This window comes from Arvicanthis niloticus, unplaced genomic scaffold (genome assembly GCF_011762505.2).
Source record: "Arvicanthis niloticus isolate mArvNil1 unplaced genomic scaffold, mArvNil1.pat.X pat_scaffold_873_arrow_ctg1, whole genome shotgun sequence".
NCBI classification, from domain to species: Eukaryota; Metazoa; Chordata; class Mammalia; order Rodentia; family Muridae; genus Arvicanthis; species Arvicanthis niloticus.
The window spans coordinates 43143-53953 of record NW_023046453.1 but is presented as its reverse complement, the minus strand read 5'-3'; the positions used below and the strand labels follow the sequence as shown (position 1 = coordinate 53953).

General features: G+C 45.4%; 1 pseudogene; it reads left to right on the top strand.

The window, feature by feature from the left end:
- The first annotated feature begins 1097 nt into the window (after positions 1-1097).
- Positions 1098-1330, top strand: LOC117702495 (host cell factor C1 regulator 1 pseudogene; annotated as a pseudogene).
- The last annotated feature ends 9481 nt before the right edge of the window (positions 1331-10811 follow it).

Below are 10811 nucleotides of genomic sequence, written 5' to 3'. Positions count from 1 at the left end.
ACGGGACATTTGGGGATGCGTGGCCAGGTCCAGTGTTTCATCTTTTCCTTTATTTCAGATGAAAAGGTATATAACTAATTTTTAAAAGATCTTAATCTTTTTGTTTGTTTTGAATGTTTATTTATTTTATTTATATGAGTACACTTTAGCTGTCTTCAGACACACCAGAAGAGGGCATCGGATGCCCATTACAGATGGTTGTGAGCCACCATGTGGTTTGCTGGGAATTGAACTCAGGGCCTCTGAAAGAGCAGTCAGTGCTCTTAACCGCTGAGCCACCTCTCCAGCCCCCATTTTTTTTAAAAACAGAGTATCTTGCTCTATCTGCAGGACCCCGAGCCATAATGATCCTGCAACAGCCCTGGAGTGAGGCCCCCCAAGTTGGGACCCACAGGCCACCACTGGGTTGTCTTGTTGGCCTGGACGCCAGAGAACCCTGGCACAAGCAGTTCCTGTCTGAGAAGAACATGGCTACCTGTTGGGGGCCGACTTTTAGCAGAAAGCGGCTATCAGCTTTGCAGCCATCTTGAGTCATATACCCTGACATGTGACTTGGATTACAATAGCCTACAACAACTGAGCACACTCCGATAATCTTGGTTTAGATACCTTGAGATTAAAGGTGTGTAACTTAAGAGAGTGATTTAGAAGTGTAGAGATCAGATTTAGAGACAAGACCTAAGGGCATGATTAAAGGTGTGACCAAAAGGCATGGCTTAGAAGTGAGACATATAAAAGTCAGAGGCAGACAGAGAGAGAATCAGACACTTTAGAGAGAACAACTTGGAGTTAGTTATTAGACACTTGGCACTTGGAAGAAGTAACTTGGAACTTGAAGGCACTAGGGACTAGGAACTAGGGACTAGGAACTCAAGACTTGGGGCTTGGAGAGAAGAGGGGAGACTGAAGAATAAACGGGATTGAATCACACTCTGTCTGGTCTCCATTCTTCGAATCTGTCCTCACTCTCTCTCTTGCTGAACCACGACCCAAGGACTGGAGCGGCAGCTTGGACCGGGACACAGTGGCCTCCAAACTCGGGGCAGCCCGGGCCTCAACATTTTGCTCAGGCCGTGACATTTTTGGTGCCCGAACAGGGACTAGTGTGGTTCTCAACAGCTACCCACTTCTTCCGACTCAGCCTACATAATGACCACCCCTACTGCAGTCCCCCTTGACTTTTCCCAAAGCCCTGCCACCACGCAAGAGCCCAGAGCTGCTTCTCTCTCCTAGGAGCCCCATTCCTGAGGCCCTTAAGCTGATGAGGCTGGGGGATACTCCCAGTCCTTACTACCCTGCATCCCCAACTGGGGATATCATGGACCTCTGAGTGTTGATGGCCTGTGTCCCTCCCCACCTTCTTCCTGACAACAAAGACCAGCAAATCCTAGGAAGGGATGAAGTCCTTCTCCAAATCAGGTGCCTGGCCACCAGGACCTTCCCCCTGACAGGAGGACACTGACCTTGGTGAAACCCTCAATGAGAGGCAGCCGAAAGTGTCACCCTATTAGTGAATAAAGATCTGTGCGCAGTTGAAAAAAAAAAAAAAGAGTATCTCTCTGTAGCCCTGGCTGTCTTGGAACTCGCTCTGTAAACCAGGCTGGCTTCAAACTCAGAGATCCTCCTGCCTCTGCCTCCCGAGTGCTGGGACTAAAGGCAACTGTCAACAGTATCCAGCTAAAATGTTTTTAAAATAATTAAAAAATTTAATTCTATGTACAAGTGTGTGTTTATGCATGGTATGTGCATGTGTGTGCAGTGCCAGTGTAGGCCAGAAGAGGGTGCTGGGTGCCCTGGGACTGGAGATACAGATGTTTGAGCGCTGCCCCTATGGGTGCTGGGAGCTGAATTCTGGTCTTCTGGAAGACTGGTTGGTGTTGCTTCTGGGTTGTGTCTCCAGCCCAAGATTTGTTTTATTTATTTATTTATTTTGGGGGTTTTTTTTTGGGTATTTTTGTTTGTTTGTTTTTGTTTTTGTTTTTCGAGACAGGGTTTCTCTGTGTAGCCCTGGCTGTCCTGGAACTCACTCTATAGACCAAGCTGGCCTCGAACTCAGAAATCTGCCTGCCTCTGCCTCCCAAGTGCTGGGATTAAAGGCGTGCGCCACCACCGCCCGGCTTGTTTTATTTTGAATTATATGTAACTATGTTTTTTCTTTACTTTCATAGCAAAATATTTTGTATTGTAAAATAGTGTCTTTCTTGGTAGAAGTTTGGGGTGGTTTTGGTTCCCCTTCACCCATGTGTAAAGGGGTCTGCCTATATGTAAGTCTGTGCAGTGCATGTGTGCCTGGTGCCTGTGGAGGCCAGAAGACGGCACCAGACTCCCTGGGAGTCAGAGACACATGTGAGCTGCCTTGTGAGTAATGACAGGAATCCAGCTGAGGTTTTCTTGAAAAGCGACCGGTATTCTTAACGACTGAGCCACCTCTCCAAACCCTGGACTTTCTGTTCTTATTTTCTTTTTTAAAGTTTTATTTTTACTATTTTAAAATTACGTGTAAACGTGTGTATGCGCACGGAGATGAGTACATAAGTACAGATGCCTTCAGAGGCCAGAGACATCCGGTCCCTAGGAGCTAGAGTTACAAGTGACTGAGCCAATTCGTGTGGGTGCTAGGAACACAGCTCGGGCTGTCTGGGACAGCTTTGAGAAATCTTTTCAGTGCTTGCTTTTGTTTCTTTCTTTTTTTTTTTTAATTTATTTTTTATGTATATATGAGTACACTGTTGCTGTCTTCAGACACACCAGAAGAGGGCATCAGATCCCATTACAGATGGTTGAGTCACCATGTGGTTGCTGGGAATTGAACTCAGGTCCTCTAGAAGAGCAGTGAGTGCTCTCAACCACTGAGCCGTCTCTCCAGCCCCTTGCTTTTGTTTCCTGCCTTAAACTGGCTTCAAAGTCTGAATATAGCTTTATATGACCTGTAGCTGAGTGGTGGCAAGTGCTAACTCACCTGATTTGTGCTGTACCAAGGAAAACTCGGCTTGGTATGTTAGGCGAGTGAGCTACAAGCCCAGGAGTTTAAACAAACCTCTTAGTAACTTCATCTATTGCTTTGACAAAAGCAACTGAAGGGAGAAAGATTTGATGCTGGCTCACAGTTTAGGGTGCAGGTTGTTGAGGCAGCAGAAGCTTGAAATAGCAGATCACATGAAACATGGGTCAAGAGAAAGAGCAATGAGTGCACCCTGCTGTTCTTCTCCCTTTCTCCACTCACACAGTCCAGGATCCAGCTAGGGAATGGGGCCGCCCACAGTGGGCGGGTGGTCCCTCTTCAAGGCTGCAAAGGAAATTGCCCATAGGAATGCTCAGAGGCTCATCTCACTTTTGCTTTTTTATTGAGACTTTTTTATTTTTTATGTAGACTAGATGGCCTTGGATTCCCTATGAAGCCAGGGATGATTTTGAACTCCTTCCTAATCTTCTTGTCTTCATCTACCGAATGCTAAGATTACAAATATGTGCCATAGTATGGAGCAGTGGTGGCGCATGCCTTTTATCCCTGCACTTGGGAGGCAGAGGCAGGTGGATTTCTGAGTTTGAGGCCAGCCTGGTCTACAGAGTGAATTCCAGGACAGCCAGGGCTATATAGAGAAACCCTGTCTCAAAAAAAAAAAAAAAAAAAAATAGAAAAAACAAAAACAAAAACCAACTCTGTGCCATCATACCTGGCTTGGGTGGTGCTGGGGCTCAAACTTAGGCCTCCTGCAGGTTAGGCAAGCACTCAACAACTGAGCCACACCCCAGCCCACCCACCAGAGCCCTTGCTTTCTCTGACCTGAGCTGCATTTTGGACCCCACCCCCTCTCATTAGTAATTTGCATATATCATACTAGCTATGGTCTCTGCAGACAGGCATTGAGATCTTCCTACCTCAGCCCCCGCAGCAGCTGTCCCACCAGGCCTGGCTTTGCCAGCTCCATTCTGGAAGATAACCACAGAAAATCAGCTCTCATCTCTGCTGACATCCTGCCCTCCATTTCCACATTCTAACAGGACAACAACGGACAAGCTTTCTTACAGGCCTTCTGCCTAGCGTGTAAGGAGACCCTAGGTTTAATCCCAGCTCCACAACCCAACACCATCACCAAAGATCCCTTTGACCCCTCATCCCTTTAGCGTACAAGCTTAAAATTCTGTTGCAGAAAATTAAAAATACCTACTTACATTTTTTTCAGTTACGTGCATTATTATTCCAGTAAGTATAACGTAGCCTGGGGTCTGGAAACTTCCCTATTTATAGCAATGTTTATTCAATAATTGTATTTATTCCCGAGCGTAGAAAGCACTCAGGCAGCCAGAAGGGGAATGTCCCTGACAGTTCCCTTTACAGCTTCTCAGCACTAGCTGAGACAACGCTGGTTTTCTGAGGGTCCTCTAACCCTCAGGATAGTTCCCCTACCCCACCTCCACCCCCGCCGCCCCTCTACAGACATGAGAATAGACTCGAAAAGCTGTGCTTTGGCCAAAGGAAGTTTATGCCAATCAACGTTAGTACCCAGCCTCATAGGCAGGCTCTTCTCAGGTCTGGGAGCTTTGTTGCTACTTCTTCTTTTTTTTTTTTTTCTTTTTTGTTTTGTTTTGTTTTGTTTTGTTTTTCGAGACAGGGTTTCTCTGGCTGTCCTGGAACTCACTCTGTAGATCAGGCTGGCCTCGAACTCAGAAATTCGCCTGCCTCTGCCTCCCAAGTGCTGGCATTAAAGGCGTGCACCACCACTGCCCGGTGAGCTTTGTTTCTTTATGGAAAGTGGGTGTCTGACACTTGGCCAGGACAGAGCAGACAAGCGGAGCACGAGAGGGATTTCCAGAAGGCTCCTTTCTCATAGACGACCTGGGTGGACTGTGCAACTCTTTCTTTCACCCCAAAGCCTATGCTGCTCTGCCTTAACTCTCTCCCCAAGGCCTTTTTTGAGTTCTATGTAAGGCTCGTCCATCTTGTTTCTGACTTTCTTTGAGCGTGGCCTCCATGCTTATTCAGTTGACAAAAGTTGTTTGACTCCTCCCCCACCCCTGTTAATCTCTGTCAGTTCATTCCACAGGTTAAATTCTAGAACCTTCTGAGGGAAAAAGTAAATTTAAAAACTTTCCTACAGCCCGCTTATGACTTGCCCCCACTTCTACCCTAGACCAAGTTAGGTTATTTCTCTTAGTTCTTTTGTTATTAGCGTCAAACGGTTGTTTTAGTTTCAAAACCTGGTTCATTCACTGGCACCAGGTTGAATTCTGTTCTCGCAGCAAACTGAACCCTAAAGCCCAGCCCACTTCTGAAGCAACTTCATTCCCGGGCCCCTCTCCTAGTTTCACTGATGGGTTTCTTTGGTTTGATTTTGGTGCTGGGTCCTGAACCCAGGGTCCCCAACATTCCAAGCACGTGTCACTTTTCTATACCCCCCCCCAATTTTCTTTTACTAGCTTTCTCTAAAAGACACGGACCTCTTACCCAGCCCACTCACGCAGTGCTCCACAATAACGTCATCCCACTAGGCTTCAGGAATTCCCACTCTCCAGCTATTTATTCTTGCTTTGTTTTGGTTGCTTCCATGCTTGATGTGACAGGGTTTCTTGTAGCCCAGAGGGTGGAGGTTTCTCAGTATCAGATAATGACCTTTCAACTGCTGCATTTATGTCTCTGTGAGGGAGTCAGACCCCCTGGAACAGGAGTTACTGACAGTTTTGAGCTGTCTGTGGGTGCTGGGAACTGAATCCAGTATCTCTGGAAGAGCCTCATTTTTTTTTTTTTTCTCTTTTTCTTCCTCCATCCTTTTTTTCTTTTTGACAGGTCTCATGTAGCACAGGTTAGCATTGAGATTGTCAAAGATGGCCACAGGTGACCTTGAGCTCTCAGATGCTCCTGCCTCCAAGTGCCGTGATTAACTATGATTATAGGTGTATGTACATCACTGTGCCTGGGCGATGGGGCGGGTGACAGAGTCTTCTAAAAAATGATTTGTGAATTTATTTTGTCCTTTGAGACAGGCTCTCAGGATGTAGTCTGGCGCTGGCCTGGAACTCTCCATGTAGACCAGGCTGGCCTTCTCTGCTTCTGGAATGCTGGAGTTACATGTATGTACCACGTACATGGCTGAAATCAGGTCTTGCTGTGCAACCCTGGCTGACCTTTGACCTGCCATTACTGGGGTTCAAGGAGTAAGCAAATGCCTAGTGTGGCTAATGACTTCCTTTGTGAACCACCATCTCCTGTCCAAAACCAGCAATGTATCAAGTGTAGGAAACACGCTGTCCCAGCACTTGTGAGGTTCAGGCTGGAGGATTAGGAACTCAGAGCCAATTTTACCTATGTTGTGAATTCATGGCCAGCCTGGGCTACACAAGTCCCTCTTCTCCTAAAACCTAAACGGGGTCAGGAGATGGCTCAGTGTCTCCAGGCACAAAACCCAGTGTTCTGAGTTTGATCCCCAGGACCCATATGACAAGAGGAGAAAACCAATTCCTTCAGTTTGTTTTGACTTCTGCAGGTGTGCTGTGGCGTGTGTGTGTGTGTGTGTGTGTGTGCACTCACACCCACACAGACACATTACATAAATATATCAAAACAATCAAGCATATTCATATAGATCCACTTTCATATAGACAACTGAAACCCATTCCCTCTCTCATTCAAATCCAGAATGGTCCACCGAGAGGAGATTTGGTGGAGGAAGAGGACCCAGGCTCAGAGGCCTTTATTTTAAAGCTCTCTGCTGTTTTGTCCTGTACGGCAGGCAGGCCGTGTTCTTTTTCCTTCCCCTCCAGCGCAGTTTGTTCCAACAGAGCCTGGAATATAAGCTATTTAGAAACCCTGAAAGGTCTCATGTTTCTGGTTAGATCAAGATTTCCTCACTTTAAATTACATAGTTCTCTGTTTTGGTAAGCCGTGGTCCCTGCTGACCTTGTAAATACTTGATGTGGAACAGCTTGTAGCTACAAAAATCAACTTACTCCGTTCCCGCCGCAGCTCCCTGCATTTGTGAGGAGCCCAAGGGACGGAGCCTGGCTCACATACCGCAGAGGGGGGGAAATTCCTCTGTGTTCAAAACAAAGAAACAAACTTAAAATTCAGGTTGCTTGGCTGTCTGGCTCCTTCTTCAGAGAAATAAACAGTAGTAAAGGAGTTATTGTACAGAGAGCAAAAGAATTAACCTGGTCTGTGGGCCTCCCAACAAGCCGGGAAACCAAGTTTTCTTGGTGCTTGTTTGCTCCTTAGTGCTGGGGTCTCCATGGCCTCTTAGCCCACAAGACACAACCCAAATACATTGTTAGGGAACTGGAAGAAGAGGAAGCTAGGTTATTGGGAAGGCAGACTCTTTCTTTACCAGACGCAGCCAAATTTGAAGGCAGAGTGAAGCTCTATGGGGAATGCACTGAGGGAAAGAGAAGCAGGAGGCAGGCTCTGCTGACTCCTCCTTTGGAAACAAGCACACAAAATCTGAGCTATTGCAATTGCCAGGAGTGCTAGAAAGGCCCCTAGCTGTATTTGGGCCAGGTTTTCCAGGGGAGATAAGGGGAGGATGAGCCTTGCTCTGGAAAGGCCTGGGTCATTGGCCTGGGGTTGGAGGAAGCCTGATCTGGCTTTAGCATAAGTAACTGAACAACCAGATTTCACCATCCGTCAGACATAATTCAGCCACTCTACCCGGCACCCTGGAAACTGTAAAGATTTCCTGAAAATGCTAAATTATTTGACTCTTGGAGCTGGAGAAATGGCTCAGTGCTTAAGAATACTTGTAACTGGTGGTACACACCTTTAGTCCCAGCACTTGGAAGCAGAGGCATGTGGATTTCTGAATTCAAGGCCAGCCTGGTCTACAGAACAAGTTCCAGGACAGCCAGGGCTACACAGATAATCCTTGTCTCAAAAAAACAAATGAATATGTACATACATGCGTACATACACACATACATTTTTTTAGATTTTCTTACAATATACTTTTATCATATTCTTTTCTAGTTCCCAACTCTTCCTAGACACTTACTGTTCTTTACCCTCCCAACTTCACGTTCTTGCTATCTCTTTAAAAAAAGAAGAAAAGGCATTAGAAATAGATGTGTCAGCTGGGCAGTGGTGGCACACGCCTTTAATCCCAGCACTTGGGAGGCAGAGGCAGGCGGATTTCTGAGTTCGAGGCCAGCCTGGTCTACAGAGTGAGTTCCAGGACAGCCAGGGATACACAGAGAAACCCTGTCTTGAAAAACCAAAAAAAAAAAAAAAAAAAAAAAAGACAGTTCAGAAAGCAACTGCTGCAAAGGCAGCTGGAAAGAAAGCATGAGGCTATATAAGGAATAAAAGTTCTTTTTGATATGAAAAAAAAAAAGAACATAAATAACTTTAAATGTCCCACGGCCTTTACAAATTCAAACACATTAAAATTTTAGTCCCTTTAAAATTCAAAATCTTTTAAAATGCAAAGTCACTCAACTGTGGGCTCCAGTAAAATAAAAAATACACCAAACACTTTCTTATTTCAAGATTGAAAAGAAAAATCAGGGCACAGTCACAATCAAAGCAAAATAAAATTAAACTTCAATTATATAAAACACAATGTCTGATGTCTGGGATCCACTCAGTCTTCTGGGCTCCTCCAAAGGGCCTGGGTCACTTCTGTAGCTCTGCTGTCTGCAGCACACACAGCTAGTCTTCTAAGTTCAGGCAGGCTTCACGCCATTGCTGCTGCTGTCCTTGGTGGTCATACCCCATGGTACTGGCATCCCCCAAATGCTAGGGTCTCCTACAACTGGGCTGCACTTTCACCCATAGCCTGTCATAGGCTCTCCTCATGCTGCCAAGCCTCAACTTCTCTGCCTGACCCCTTCAATCCTGGGCCTTCAGAACCAGTACCATGTTGGTGACTCTTACACATCACCAAGTCCAGCAGGCGACACAAGGTACAACTGTGGCCACCTCTGGAACAGAGCTTCTCTGTGCTCTCAGAAAACACCTCCGTGATGCTGACATCTTCCTAATCACCATTAAATTCTCAGCTCCAGCCAGCCAGCCAGCCAGCATTGAATATCCCAGTAAAGCAAAGGTTTTGCTTTAGTAATTCTGGTATCTTGTTAATTACAGCTGATTCTCTAGCCCCAGATAACCAGAACCACTGAATCTTTTTTGTTTGTTTGGTTTGTTTTTTTTTTTTTTTTTTTTTTTTTTTTTTTTTTTTTCCTGAGAACAGGGTTTCTCTGTGTAGTCCTGGCTGTCCTGGAACTCACTCTGTAGACCAGGCTGGCCTCGAACTCAGAAATCCGCCTGCCTCTGCCTCCCAAGTGCTGGGATTAAAGGCGCGCGCCACCACCGCCCGGCACTTTTTTTTTTTTAAGATTTATTTATTTATATGAGTATACTGTAGCTGTCTTCAGACACACCAGAAGAGACCATCAGATGGTTGTGAGCCACCATGTGGTTGCTAGGAATTGGACCTCTGGAAGAGCAGTCAGTGCTCCTAACCACTGAGCCATCTCTCCAGCCCATTACATCTGGGTCTTATGGAGGCATCTTCTCAGTTAATATTCCCTCCTTTCAGATATCTCTAGTTTGCGTGTCAGGCTGACATAAGACTAGCTAGCACAAGGGTGAGGACAAATGTTCTGGCCCATTCTAATCTCTCTCCTGCTCTGCCAGCCCTGACCTTGGTTCTAATCAGACATCATCAATCATTCGCAAACAAAGACACGAGGATTTGGAGAGTCCAGAGATTTTGAGTTATATTCAAGGAAACAAACAAAGCCCAAATATATTTTACAAAATCCTGTGACTTCTATTGTCCAAGTCCTTCCAGGGGCTTCCCATAAAGTTGGTCACTTCTGTGGCATATAGTTTCTGCTTCTCATATGTTTTGATATGTTGTATTTTCATTTTCATTCAGTTCAAAAATATTTTTAAAATTCCTAATGACTCTGTTGGCTCTTGGACGACTTTAAGGTCTGTTTAAATTCTAAATTTTTGGGGATTTCCCAAGTACTGACTTGGCTTTTTCTTTTCTTGTTTGATTCTTTGGGTTTTGTTGTTATTGTTGCTGTTCTTTTTGTTTGGTTGGTCGGTTTGGTTTTTTGTTTGTTTGCTTGGTTACTTTGTTTGTTTTGTTTTGTTTGTTTGGATACAGGGTTTCATTACATAGTCCTGACAGACCTGGAACTCTCTAAGTAGACCAGGCTGGTCTTGAACTTACAGAGGTCAACCTGTCTTTTCCTCCTGAGTACTGAGAGGAAAGGCATGTGCTACCACACCTGGTTTGTTATTTTTATTTTGAGGCAGGGTCTCATGTAGCCCAGGCTAGCCTCAAAACCCTGATCTTCTTACCTCCATTTCCCAAGTGCTAAGATTAACTATAGCTTTGTACCATCACAGCATCTGAGCTGTCCTGGAACTCACTCTGTAGGCGAAGCTGGACTTGAACTCAGACCGCAGAGATCCACCTGCCTCTGCCTCTAAGTGCTGGCACTAAAGGTGTATCCCACCACCTTATTTACACACTTTCACATTCTTTTTCATTTTAGTTTATTAAATAAGGTCTTCCTCTGTAGACTAAGTTGTTCTAGCATCCATTATGTATCCCAGGCTGGCCTCAAACCTTTTTTTTTTTTTTTTTTTTTTTTTAACCATTTTGCTTCAGCCTCCTAAATGCTGGTATTACAGTCCTCAGTCTCCACAGCCATCGTAAACTGTCATTACTTACTAATTTATTGTGAGTATGTATGTGAGCCTGTAAGAGTTTCCACGGGCTGGAGAGATGGCTCAGTGGTTAAGAGCACTCATCTTCCAGAGGTCCTGAGTTCAATTCCCAGCAACCACATGGTGGCTCACAACCCTC